The 12,444-nt window shown below is 30.9% G+C and overlaps 1 long non-coding RNA gene across 2 annotated transcripts; it reads left to right on the top strand.

Moving 5' to 3' along the window:
• Positions 1 to 3,441: 3,441 nt before the first annotated feature.
• On the top strand, positions 3,442 to 7,706 carry LOC107904790 (uncharacterized). 2 transcript variants are annotated; one of them, XR_001686345.2, is made up of 5 exons: positions 3,442 to 4,011; positions 4,386 to 4,793; positions 4,906 to 5,023; positions 6,719 to 6,803; positions 7,493 to 7,706. It is a non-coding gene; the product is annotated as an uncharacterized lncRNA (long non-coding RNA). The 2 variants fall into 2 exon arrangements; XR_001686344.2 differs by lacking the exon at positions 4,386 to 4,793 and having other exon boundaries at positions 3,446 to 4,011.
• Positions 7,707 to 12,444: the final 4,738 nt, after the last annotated feature.

Raw genomic sequence — 12,444 nt, 5'->3', positions numbered from 1 at the left:
ATTCTCTATCATTATATCAATCTAAATTTTTTTTGTATATATTATCATTTATTGAACAGTTGAAAGTTTTTTATATAAAATAAATAATTAGAAATTTTTAATTTACATCAAACTTGACATGTATAATCTATACAATGAAATATGAAATATAAAATATGACGGTTAAATCATTAAAATAGTAATTTTATAAAAATATATGAAAGAAGTAAAATTATGCAGTTAAAAGATTAATTAGGATTAAAATTATCTTAGAGAGTTTGTTTTTCTACATTTCAGACTTGTTTTTATTTTTAGAATTATTTATTAATATATATATATTTTTCGCGATGAAAGGAGCGGCAGAACTATTTCATTAGCTTTTATTAAGTATATTTTGATATATTCATTTATTCATATTATGTTGATTTTGCATATTTGGGTTTATCTCATGTATTTAATTTATTCAATGTTGTACTAATTTTAAGGGATTAATCAATATTATTTTAAAAAGGTTATACCATTGACATATACTCAAGCGCTTTTGATTTTTTTTTTCAGCCAAAATAATTTTTAAAGATGAAATTAAGAGTGCTCACAGTTCGATTAAAATTGAATTAACCGACTGAATCAATCAAAATCGGTTAATTGGTCAGTGACCGAATTTAGTTTGATCGGGGATTGGTTAATGATTTTTTGGAATTACAATTATCGATTAATTTGGTTTGAAATCAGTAAATTAACCGAATTGACATCACGTTTAGTTGAGGTGAATGAAATAGGGCTGTAATGAAATAGAATTATAATCAGTAATTTAATTGTCTGGTTCAATGGAATGAAATAGAGCTCTACTAGTATTCTTGTGTTTGGTTGAATGGAATAAATGTTGTAATAACATAAAGAAAGAGACTTAAATGACTAGAGTGCCCTTAGTAAAATTTTTTTAAATAAATAATTATTGTTATTAAAGTTTAATAGGATTATTATTAAATATAATTTAATGAAAAATAATAAAAATAATTTAATCATATTTAATATAATTAGTTTAATATCAGTAAAAAAATTATTATTAAATATTTATAATAAATATAAATTATTTAATAAAAGATATTAGACGTGAATAATAATTTACTAAAGTAAATTTTCTATATGTTATTTACTTTATATCAAATATAATATAAATCATATTTAATATTATTTAAAATATTTGTAGATAAGTTCGAAAAAATTATTTTTAGATTTTCATTGAAAATAATTTTAAATATAATTTATTGAAAATTTATATTTTTGAAAATATATAAGTAAAAGCCTTTTTTAATCAGTCTCTCTAGATTTTTCCCCTTTCTCAACTGATTCATTTTCTCTCTACTAAACGTAGAAAACCCCCCCCCCCCCAAAAAAAAATTTTAACTTCTCTCCAGTTTCTGATGAGTCCTCCACCTCCAGCCATCATGACCACCATTGTTGATCGCCATAATCTTACCCAAAAAAGTTGCCAACTTCAATCTCAATAAATCATTTTTTTCAATTATTTTTTCTCTAAAAATCACCAAAACAGTATAAATCTACAAAAGAAATTGACAAAAATCCAATTAAATCCATGTTGGCTGCCACTCCAAATGCTCCGGTTTGTTTATATCTTCTACCTCCTTTTCTCCTCTTTCACTTTTGTAATTTTTGAGCATCCAAAACTTTTTTTAAATGCATAACCAAAATGTTGGGAGAGAGAAATTATGGATTATTTTTTATTTGAATTTTGATTTATATGAAATTTTGTGGTTTGTCGTATTTTTCAATTATGGATTATTTTTGGTTTGGTATTTTGTTAAAATTTGAGTTTTGTGAACGATGGTATCGTGGGTATTTCGGGAATAAATTTTTTGAGGCTATTCCTTGTGGTATTGAATATGCTATTCTTAAGGGTGAGCTCTGAATAACTATTGCAACCGTAATGAATCAACCCTGAATAGATTAGCTATTCGTCTCAATCAAAGGTATTGTAAACAATTTGATTGAGATCTCAACAAAAATAATTTATTAAAGATGACCTTAAATTAAAAAGAAAATTAATGCCTCAGACGTAGTCATTAATTTATTATGATATTCGAGTGTTATAAAATAATCAATTTTGTAGTGATCCAAAGTCAATGACTTAATTGCGCCTCCACCAAAACTTCCACAAAACCCCAAATGCTAATAAACTAATCTTCAATAGTGTTGTGTTTTCCAGTTATTTAACCATTGGAAGACGTAATTAAACTAATAAATAGATATAAAAAACACCCATTTATTACAACACCTGTGATTTTTGAGCAAGAATATTACATATATTGATTGTTCTGAATCATTGGAATTACAATATTATGGAGATCACGGAAAGTAGCCTGGGATCATTCTCCCCAGATATCTCACTTTCTGCTGCGCCATCTTATGCATATGCGCTAGGTTTAACCCAATTCCAAGGCTTTTGGATCCCTTCTCGGCATGTTCCCACTTCATCCATAATCTCATTTCAGAAATATTTCCAAGCTCTTGATGAAGATATCATTGTTGTCTCTAAGCCCAAAGCTGGCACCACTTGGCTCAAAGCTTTGGTGTTTACAATTGTCAACCGCCATTCTTATACGCTCTAAAATACCCCTTTGAACTCTGCAAATTCACATCAACTGATTTCATTTTTTGATGTTGATCTTTACAAGGAAAATTCTAATCCTGATCTCTTTAAAATTCCATCCCCAAGGTTGTTTTCTACTCATCTCCCGTATTCAATGCTAGCCGATTCCATCAAACGTTCAAATTGTCGGATTGTTTATATAACCCGTAATCCGTTTGACATCATTGTCTCACTTAGGCACTTTTTTAGATTCATAGTTTAATGAATCCATATTTATAAAAACATTTTATATCATAACCTAATTTCTAGTAATACTAAAACTTGTTATGTCTTATGTTACTATATTTTTTATTAAAAATCATCCGTTTAGATACTTCAAAATTTGATCCAAGTATAATGTTACTATTTATAAAAATAATATTTATCATTGTTATAAAAGAATATTTAACTATAAAAAATTAAAAATAATTATCATTTTATCTATTAAATAATTTAAATTGATTATATAATTTATTAAAATATTTATAATAAAATATTGGAAGATACATTTTAATATTTTATTAAATTAATTTATAAATTCACATATTTTAATAATTTTATAAAAGTAAAATAATTTAAAAACTTCTATTATATATGTATTCTAATCTGATGTCATTAATAATCATTTTTTATTCTCATATCACCGCTACAGCTGCGTTTGAATCCAAACACACACTCCACCATTGTTTCTAATCTCACTGCTACAATATCCAATCTCACCGCAACAGTAACTAATCTCATCGCCACTGCTATTTTTAACCTCACCGGAGGTAAACACACCGTCCATCCAAACTAATGCATCAGATGATGAAGATGTGAGAGTTTGGTCACCTTTAGCCCCTTCCTAAAAATCCATTTCTTAATGCATCAGATGATGAACATGTGAGAGTCTGGTCACCTTCCCATCGATCTGTTTTATCTTCCACAGAAACCACCAGTCCCACACACACTGAGTGTTGTCAGAGTCTTTGCTTCCTTCCTTTCTTCCGATCTTAGTTCACAAAATCTTTCTACCCAAGAACCATACCCACCTCATCTGTCAAAATTTAGGAGGTAATCTAAATCAGGGGGATTTCCTCCACCCAGTATCATGGTGAGTCAAAGTGTCGCCCCCAAACTGCTAGTTCGTGCGCCACAGCATTTGCTTCTCGGGAGATATGCCTAAAAGATAAGTGATTAAACCTTGGAGTTTTGCGTTTTATTTCATTTCCGATACTGCCAATAATCAATCTATCATTTTTCCTCTAATTTGATTTTTTAATCACTGTTAAGGCGTCTCCTTCGATACCGACTTCTCTAGATCCCAAGTCTTCTGCAAAGTTTACTGCCCGCAAACAAGCGATGGTTTCAGCAGTGGCCGGGTCGCTCACATTATCCCACTGGTAAATGCATGAGCCCATGGCCACACCTGCTTCATTTCTAATAATAATGCCTGCTACTACTTTTTTCAATTGATTTAAATAGGAAGCGTCAAAGTTTACTTTAACCTAACCTTCTTCTGAGGGCACCCAGTGCTTCCCTTCTGTATTGGTATTAATTTCTAAAAATGTTTCCAGTTGATTGCTTTCTGTTCTATATGCTATAATGAAACCCACCACATCTTGTATTATTTCCCTGATGCCTTCATGGTAAACTCTATTCTAGTTGTACCATATAGCCCAGAGGGTAATAGCCAACTTCGTGCACTATTCTGAACTATTATTATTGAAAACTTACACTAACCATTCTTTCCAATCTTGTTACATGTCGTTACTAGAGGGTGTTAAACCAATTTCGTCAAGTACCTACCTTGTGAATTTACAGTCCCGGAAAAGATGTGCAACCGTTTCGTCAACCTCATTACAAACTGGACAGAGTGCTTCAACTTTAATCTTCTACGCACTAGATTTACTAATAGTGGTAGATAGTTGTTTGTAATTCTTCATAGGTTAATCTTAATTTTGCTGGGTATTTTGAGTTGCCATATCTTTGTAAAATAATGGCTTCTATCATTTGTTTGAGTTGTATTGTTGTGTCTTTGAGAGCTTTGCCCCTTTGTAACGAGCCATTTGTACCCCCTTTCACTGTGTACACTCCGAAACTGTCTCATCTCCACACTACTTCATCCTTTTGCATAGAATTTACCAGTTGATGCCTAGAACACTTTCAACTTGATGTTCTTGGAGTAAATCTCTGATCACATCCTCTTTCCATTAAAAATATTTCATTGTTTATCAAATTTGCTACTATAGTAAATATTATATCAATGTTCTAATTTTCTATTATGTTGTTTCTAGGTTTTGGAATCCATATGTCATTCCAAAGGTTCACCAGCTTTCCGTTTCAAATTCTCCATCTCAAGCCTTTTTCTAAAAGGCTTTAGGCACCCCAAATGTTTCCCTAGGTAAAATAAGGGTAAGACCCTAATCTTGCACTCATAAATTCTCCCTACGGATAGTATTTAGCTTTCAAAACTCGAGCAAGCAAACAATCAAGATTGATAATTAGTTTCTGGTGTGTCGTTGAAAGCACCAAAAATAACCTATCCCTATGAAATAACGAAAAGATATAAGGGAAGTAAGGTTAAATCCTCAGGGACTAGATTGCTACAACTTCTTATTCTTCGAAAACCTGGGCATAGTCGTGCCCAAGAAAAACAGCGTACTTGGGAAAAAAATAAAATAAAACAAAATTAAAAATGTGGATGAGTCGAAATTAAATAAATTGAAATCATAATTGTAAAAATAAACAGTATTGAGAAAAAGATGTTTTTCGATTGAGGGATTCTAGCCTCCGGTTATCTCGATCCCCCTTGGGTTCAATCCTAGGCTTTTAGGTGATTATTATCATGACAAAATAAGCTAGTTATAGTGGAAGAGAATGCCTACGACCGCTAGCTCCACTTAGATTTTAGCCTTATTATTTAAAGGAACTTGACTCTAACTAACCGTCACTTTTGTGGGACCGCCTTACACTAGATCATCATTTCTCAATGGTGAATGCCACGCCATTTTGTCTCTTGGGCTCAACAACCACTGATGCAGTAAGTTAGCGAACCGACTGTGCAACCTTCCCAAAACATACAAAGTAGTCGTCTTTGTACAAGATGAAAAGATCACTTTTGGGATGATATGGACAGCAACATCATTCCCATAATGCGGAGAATGTAACAACCCGATTTAGACCCTAGTCAGACAGTGGTTTCGGGACCACAAATCTGAGTCAAAAAATATTTTAATATTATTTTTCGTGCTTATAGTATGTGAATTGACATGTATGAAATTTTCGTGATTTAATTTATCCGTTTGTGTGCTTAATTTGTGAAAAGGGCTAAATTGTATAAAAAGTAAAAGTGGCATTCTCATTGTTAATATGCTAATTTGTTATGATTTGATTTACGGGAAGTCCTTAAAAGGTTTATATGTCATTATAAGGTTAGTGGAAATTTATGTCCATGATTTAAGTGATTTTTATTAAGACTTCATTAAGGTTAAAATAATAAATGGTATATTAATAAGAAATAAATAAAACAAATCAATAAGTTAGTGGGTGTTCATCTTTTATGGCCTAATGTAAGAAAAAAACGAAGCCATTTACTTTGTTTAAGGGTTTGGCACTTTGAAGTTAAATTTGAGGTATGAATTTTGTTCGATTTTTGATAATTTTTACGTTTTTGAGATCGTTGCTTCGTGTTTTAGCTAGCCCATGCTTGAATTTTCTGATTAGATGATGAATTTGAGATTTACCATTATTGATAGCTTGATGATTTTTGTGTTTGATGATGAAAAATAAATATATGTTGTTAGATTATTATGTTTAATTAAGTAATTTTTGATAAAAATGTGTATTAAAGATTAAATTGTGAAATTTGTAAACTTAGGGGTCAAAATGTGAAATAAATGAAATAAATGGGCTGGTAGGGACCTAAGGAGAATTCGGCCTAACATTGGTTTAGTGAAATTTTGAATATTTTGTGTTATTTTAAAATATGGACTAAATTGAGAAAATATTAAATGTTAAAGGACTAAAGTGCAAAATGCTCAAATTATGTATTTTTAAATGAATTTGAGTGAATATGTTATTAAACAAGTCAAATTTGAATTAATTTAGATCAAGAGAGAAAGAAATTGAATTTGGATCGGGGGAAGTTGAAAGTTGTCGAATAGCCATTCCGATCTGTTCGTCTCCGTACAAGGTAAGTTCATAAGTAAATAAATGTTGTAAACTTTGAATGTATATGTTTTAAATATTCCGAATTGGAATGTATATATATTTTACATATTGTCAAATTGTTATAAGCATGGTGTGACTTGTATCGAGCTCGAATCGATCGAATTACGACATCCAAAAGCCCCGTACAAACCATAGGAATAGTTAGGATACATATGTCATGACATAGGATTCCGGTATGAGATTTTGTGTAAGACTACGTCTAGGACGTTAGCATCGATTTGAGACTTTCATGTAAGACCACGTCTGGGACGTTGGCATTGATTTGAGACTTTCGTGTAAGACCCTATCTGGGACAGTTGCATCGATATTTGATTACATGTAAGACCACATCTAATACGTTGGCATTGTACGAACTTTATGAACTATCCAAGTATCTTTATTGATTCGGAACGGTTCAATAGGCAATGTCAAGATGAGACCGAATGTGAATTTAAGTTAAATAACTCAGGTACGTATAAGGTTTAAATGTTCATGAAAGTAAACGTAAGTAAAGTACTTACATGATTATATGAATTTGAAAGCATGATAAATGTATATGTGCTAAAGATTTGCTTGATTGGCCTTGTTAAATTGAATTATGTATGTTATTGAAATAATTTATTTGCTTATAACTTACTAAGCTTTCTAAGCTTACTTTGTGTGTTCTTTCAGTGTTTTATAGATTTTGGAAGAGAGTTACGAGCTTGGAGATCGTCAAGGAAATCCGTCACACTATCGAACGTTATTTCAGTATTTTAAAAGCTTCAAACTTTGAACATATGGCATGTATAGGCTAGCATTTGTCTTGGTTGGTTTTCAAATTTGTATATATTTAGCCTTGCAAAAATGGCTCAATCTTAATGCTAATGTTCTAATGTTTAAGTAATTTTGGTCATGATATATATGTGTAGTAATATTGATATACGGATGTGTTTTGATTGTGGATTGTTAATGATGTTTAGGTTTATGCATTTTCGATCATGGTATATGTTATGTAGAGTTTTTAGTATATGATTTCGGTATGAAGCAAAGATATATATAAGTGGCTTATGATTAGCTCACTTAGGTATTTGCTTATTACTTGAGTTTATTATGAAGAAAGGTTCCAATATATATGTGTTTGTAATGTTTTGAAATATAATTAAGTAATGGGTGATGAAAAGCTTGGTCTATAATCAGTTTTGAAAGTAGCTCATGTTAAAAGTGTGTTTTTGGTATAAGAATCATAGGTTAAAAAATGTTATGTCATTATTTTGGATTTGATTATTTTGGTGTGAATGGTGATGGTAAATTATGGATATATTTTATGGTAGCTTGGTTTGGTCATATGAGTTTGAATTTGTGGACCGAATATATGAATATTGAAACGGTTGAATATATGTTATTTGGTTGGTCATAGAACATGTGAATTTGGGATACTTATGATATGATCATTTGTGATTTGGCTATTTTGATTCGGTTTGCAATGACAAGTATATACATATATTATGTTTGAATGTTTGGTATCGTAAGTTCGGTTGTTAAATGATAAGTAATGAATATGTTTCATGATTGTTTTGGTACGAATCTAAATGGTAAAAGATGATTATGATTTAGGTATGTTTTGGATAGTTTAAATGGATAGTAAGAGTATCAAGATAATGTTAATATTAAAATTAGTATGCGCATATGTGTACTTGTAAATTCAGTTTTGATATGTGGTTTATTTTGGTAAGCTTATGATCTTTATAGTAGTGTGATTGAATTAATGACTAGATAATAGGATGAAATATGAAGTTAGGTGTAATATAAACATATATATATGAGAATTACGTGTGCAAGGGAATGTTAAATGTGTTCACTAGATTAATGTGTCTATTTTGTTTTTAGGGTCAGATGCGCATTATACATATTTATATACATCAATAGTATGTTTGGCCAGGTTGTAATGTTACTAAAGTCACATATGTGATTGCATAATAATTATTGTAATATGGTTTGTATGGCTTTATTATGTGCTTGTGCAAAAATTATGAAATGTTATGTTTGATATTTAACTAATGAAATATACGAATGCCATTAATATTAAGGTTATGTGGTTAGAACATTAATCTGTATTAATTACATGAAATTTGGCTTTGTTGCATATTGTTAAATTCGAATATGTGGTTATATAGATTATATTAATATGGTCGAAATTTGAAGCTAATTTGTATGTGTTATAACTAATAAAGCATGACAAATTTTATCTGGTTAAGTGTTCTTTATGTGTAAAATTTAATTAACATGATGGTGGATGATTGATATTGGATATAGAAGTTGATATAACCATGTGTATAAAAATGATAAATGACTATGCGAAACTGTAACAGCCCGATTTTGGGCCTAGTCAAAACAGTGGTTTCGGGACCACGAATTTGACGAGAAAATTTTTTATTTTTATTATATTTTTATGGTCTACAATTTCACGGAATAATTTTGTGAAAATTTCGTTCAAAAATTTCGACGTTTGGGCACTCAATTTAGTCAAAAGGACTAAGTTCTAAAAAGTGCAAAAGTTGAGTTCTATATGTTAGGAGTGTCTAATTGTTATGAAATTTTAAGTTGGAGGTCCTTAAATGGTAATTAGACCATTGGTTATGTTATGGACAAAAATGGACATGAAATAGGTGAAATAAGATTTTTTAAGTTAAGGGTATTTTGGTAATTTAGTAATTAAAACATATTAAAAAGACAAAATAAGCCAAATTTCATCATCTTCTCCATGGGGGCTGCCGAATGTGTCATGGAGCCATAGCTAGGGTTTGTTCAAGCTTCCAAGCTTCATGGTAAGTCCGTTCTAGCCCCGTTTTTCTTGTTCTTTATATTTTTAGAATCCCGGTAACTAGCTTAGAATTGTGTTTGGAAAATTACCCATAGATGAAAAGTGTAAATTTTGATGTTTTATGATGGAATATGAAGCTTAGAATTGTGTTATACGATTTTGGCTAAGCGATTTTCAGTGAAACCGAGTAAATTGACATAATCGATAATAATACTAAATGTTCATAAGTGCACTATAGAGCAAGAATTTGATGTAGTCATTGGAGGGAAAAATGTTTAGCATGTCATAAAACATAAGAAAAAGGAATAAAGTTTAATTTTCGAGCCTAGGGGTAAAATCGTAATTTTGTAAAACTTTAGGGGGGAAAATGTAATTTTCCCAAATGTGATTTTCAGACTGGATTGAATAATGTGAGTGTTAAATAAGTTAAATGTGTTATTATAAGTCAAGAAAGACATGGAATTGACTTTGATTAGTGAAAAAAAATGAGATAAAGTGAGAAATTTTCCGATTGAATATTCGGAATAAAAAGGGATATGAATGAAGTGACAGAAATGCTTACACATGTGGCACGGACTGTGTGTAGGCCACTATATGAAAGTGAAAGTGATGGTCACGTGTGTAGTACTATGTGTAGGCTACTACGTGTACTGGAACGAAAGGTCACATGTGTAGTACTAAGTGAAGGCTACAATGTGTACCGAGAAGCTTTGATCACGTGTGTAGTACTGAGTGAAGGCTACTACGTGAATCGATAAATAATGGTCACATGTGTAGTACTAAGTGACGTCTACAATATGTACCGAGAAGCTTTGGTCACGTGTGTAGTACTGTGTGAAGGCTACTACGTGAATTGATAAATGATGGTTACATGTGTAGTACTAAGTGAAGGCTACTATGTGTACCGAAAAGCTTTAGTCACGTATGTAGTACTATGTGAAAGCTACAACGTGAACCGTAAAAATTGATCACGTGTGTAGTACTATGTGAAGGCTACTACGTGTATCGAATAATAATAGTAACATGGGTGGTACTATGTGAAAACCCCAAAATATTTGTTGTTATACCGACATGTTTAACGAGATATGAATATGTGATTGAAATGTAATAAGTTGCGAAAGAGTGACTGAAGTGATGAAGTCTTGCATTGTGTTGTAAAATAAATGGTTATAGTGCTATGTGAATCAGAGATGTTGGAATAGAATAGATTTGGACAGTGACGGTGATGTTAGTTTGAAAAATCACCAAAAATTGTATAAATTGAGTTAATGGTTGAATGAGATGTGGAATTAAAGCTTATTGAGTCTAATTTCATATAAAAGAAACAGATCAAGCAAAAGAGTTGTATATTTTGAGATATTTGAATTTTAGTGAGACAAGTTCGGAATGATTTCGGAATCCCCTGTTCTAACTTTGGAAAATCACTAAAAATTTGTAAAAAAATAATTATGAGTTATAATTTATATACTTAGAATCCTTGATTAGTCTATTTTCAAATGAAATAAACGAAATTATCATCAAAATTCTGTAAAGTGACATAATTCATTTTTAGTGAAGAGAGGTCAGAATTGTCAAGCAGTGAAACTGGGGAACCTTTAGAGAATAAAATCTACTAATTGGCTGAACCAAAAAATTATGAAAATTTTATGGTAAGAAGATATGTGAGTCTAGTTTCGGGTAAAATTAATGGAACTTAATTTGGAGCTCCGTAGTTCCGGATAAAAATAATTTAGTGACTGTAACTCGACTAGGCAGTTTTGAATTTAAATATAAATAAATAGTGAAATTATGTATGATGCCATTTAAGTGTGTTATATGTATCAAGGATGTGGAACGGAGAGGGGGAGGAAGAAATTAAATTATATGAATGAATTGTGTATAATTTGTTATAAATATGAATGCTTGATGAAATGGAATGGAATGGAATGATATGAAATGGAATAGTATGGAATGGAGTGGAATGGAATATATATATATGAATGATTTGTGTGTGAATGAGTCATATGCTCGATCATAATTGATAAACGTTGAGTTAAATGGTAAATGCGTATTAGTACTGAACTAAATGGTATTGGATTATATGTGAATTAAATGGAAACTTCCATTTTCCATTGCTAGTGATATGATTTGAATTAAAACAACTATTGTGGTACTGAGAAGTATAATGGATTGAGAAATTGATTTGAATTGTGAACAGAGAAATTGCGAATTGAATGAAATGGAAATGAAGCATTGAATTACATGAGTAAGTATCGAGTCTCGTAGGCTCTATTTATTATAAATATAATATTTCAAGGATATGTTGTAAAGAATTATAAAAGCACGTTAGTAATTTAAAAAGTTTTAATTCGGATAAAATCTTGTAACTCAGTCTAAATACGTATACAAGTGTATGTGTTCTAGTAATGCCTCGTACCCTATTCCGGCGTCGAATACGGGTTTGAGGTGTTATAGAAACTATGTTTTGTCTAGTAATGCCTCGTAACCCTAATTCGGCTACGGATATGGGTTAAAGGTGTTACAAAGAAATGATGAATACTCGTTGAGAAGGCTAAGTGCAGGTTCTAAGCCTCATGAACCTTTTTTGGGGAATCTAGATAACCTTTAGCTGGATGAGTTTAGTGGCTCATGCTTTTCGGGAAAAAGAAATAAGTTTAATGGAATGGAATTTTATTGGAACATGAAAGGAACAAAAAGGCTAAGAGCCTTAGGGGGAAGGAGTTTTTTACAGAAATGATGAGTGAATATTCATGTCACTCCATCCTCTCTATTTATAGTAAATAGGAAACCTAGTTTGTTCCTATTTAAACTCAAAAAGATA

The sequence above is a fragment of the Gossypium hirsutum genome, chromosome D05 (assembly GCF_007990345.1).
Source record: "Gossypium hirsutum isolate 1008001.06 chromosome D05, Gossypium_hirsutum_v2.1, whole genome shotgun sequence".
NCBI classification, from domain to species: Eukaryota; Viridiplantae; Streptophyta; class Magnoliopsida; order Malvales; family Malvaceae; genus Gossypium; species Gossypium hirsutum.
This window is presented reverse-complemented; position numbering and strand designations above follow the sequence as displayed.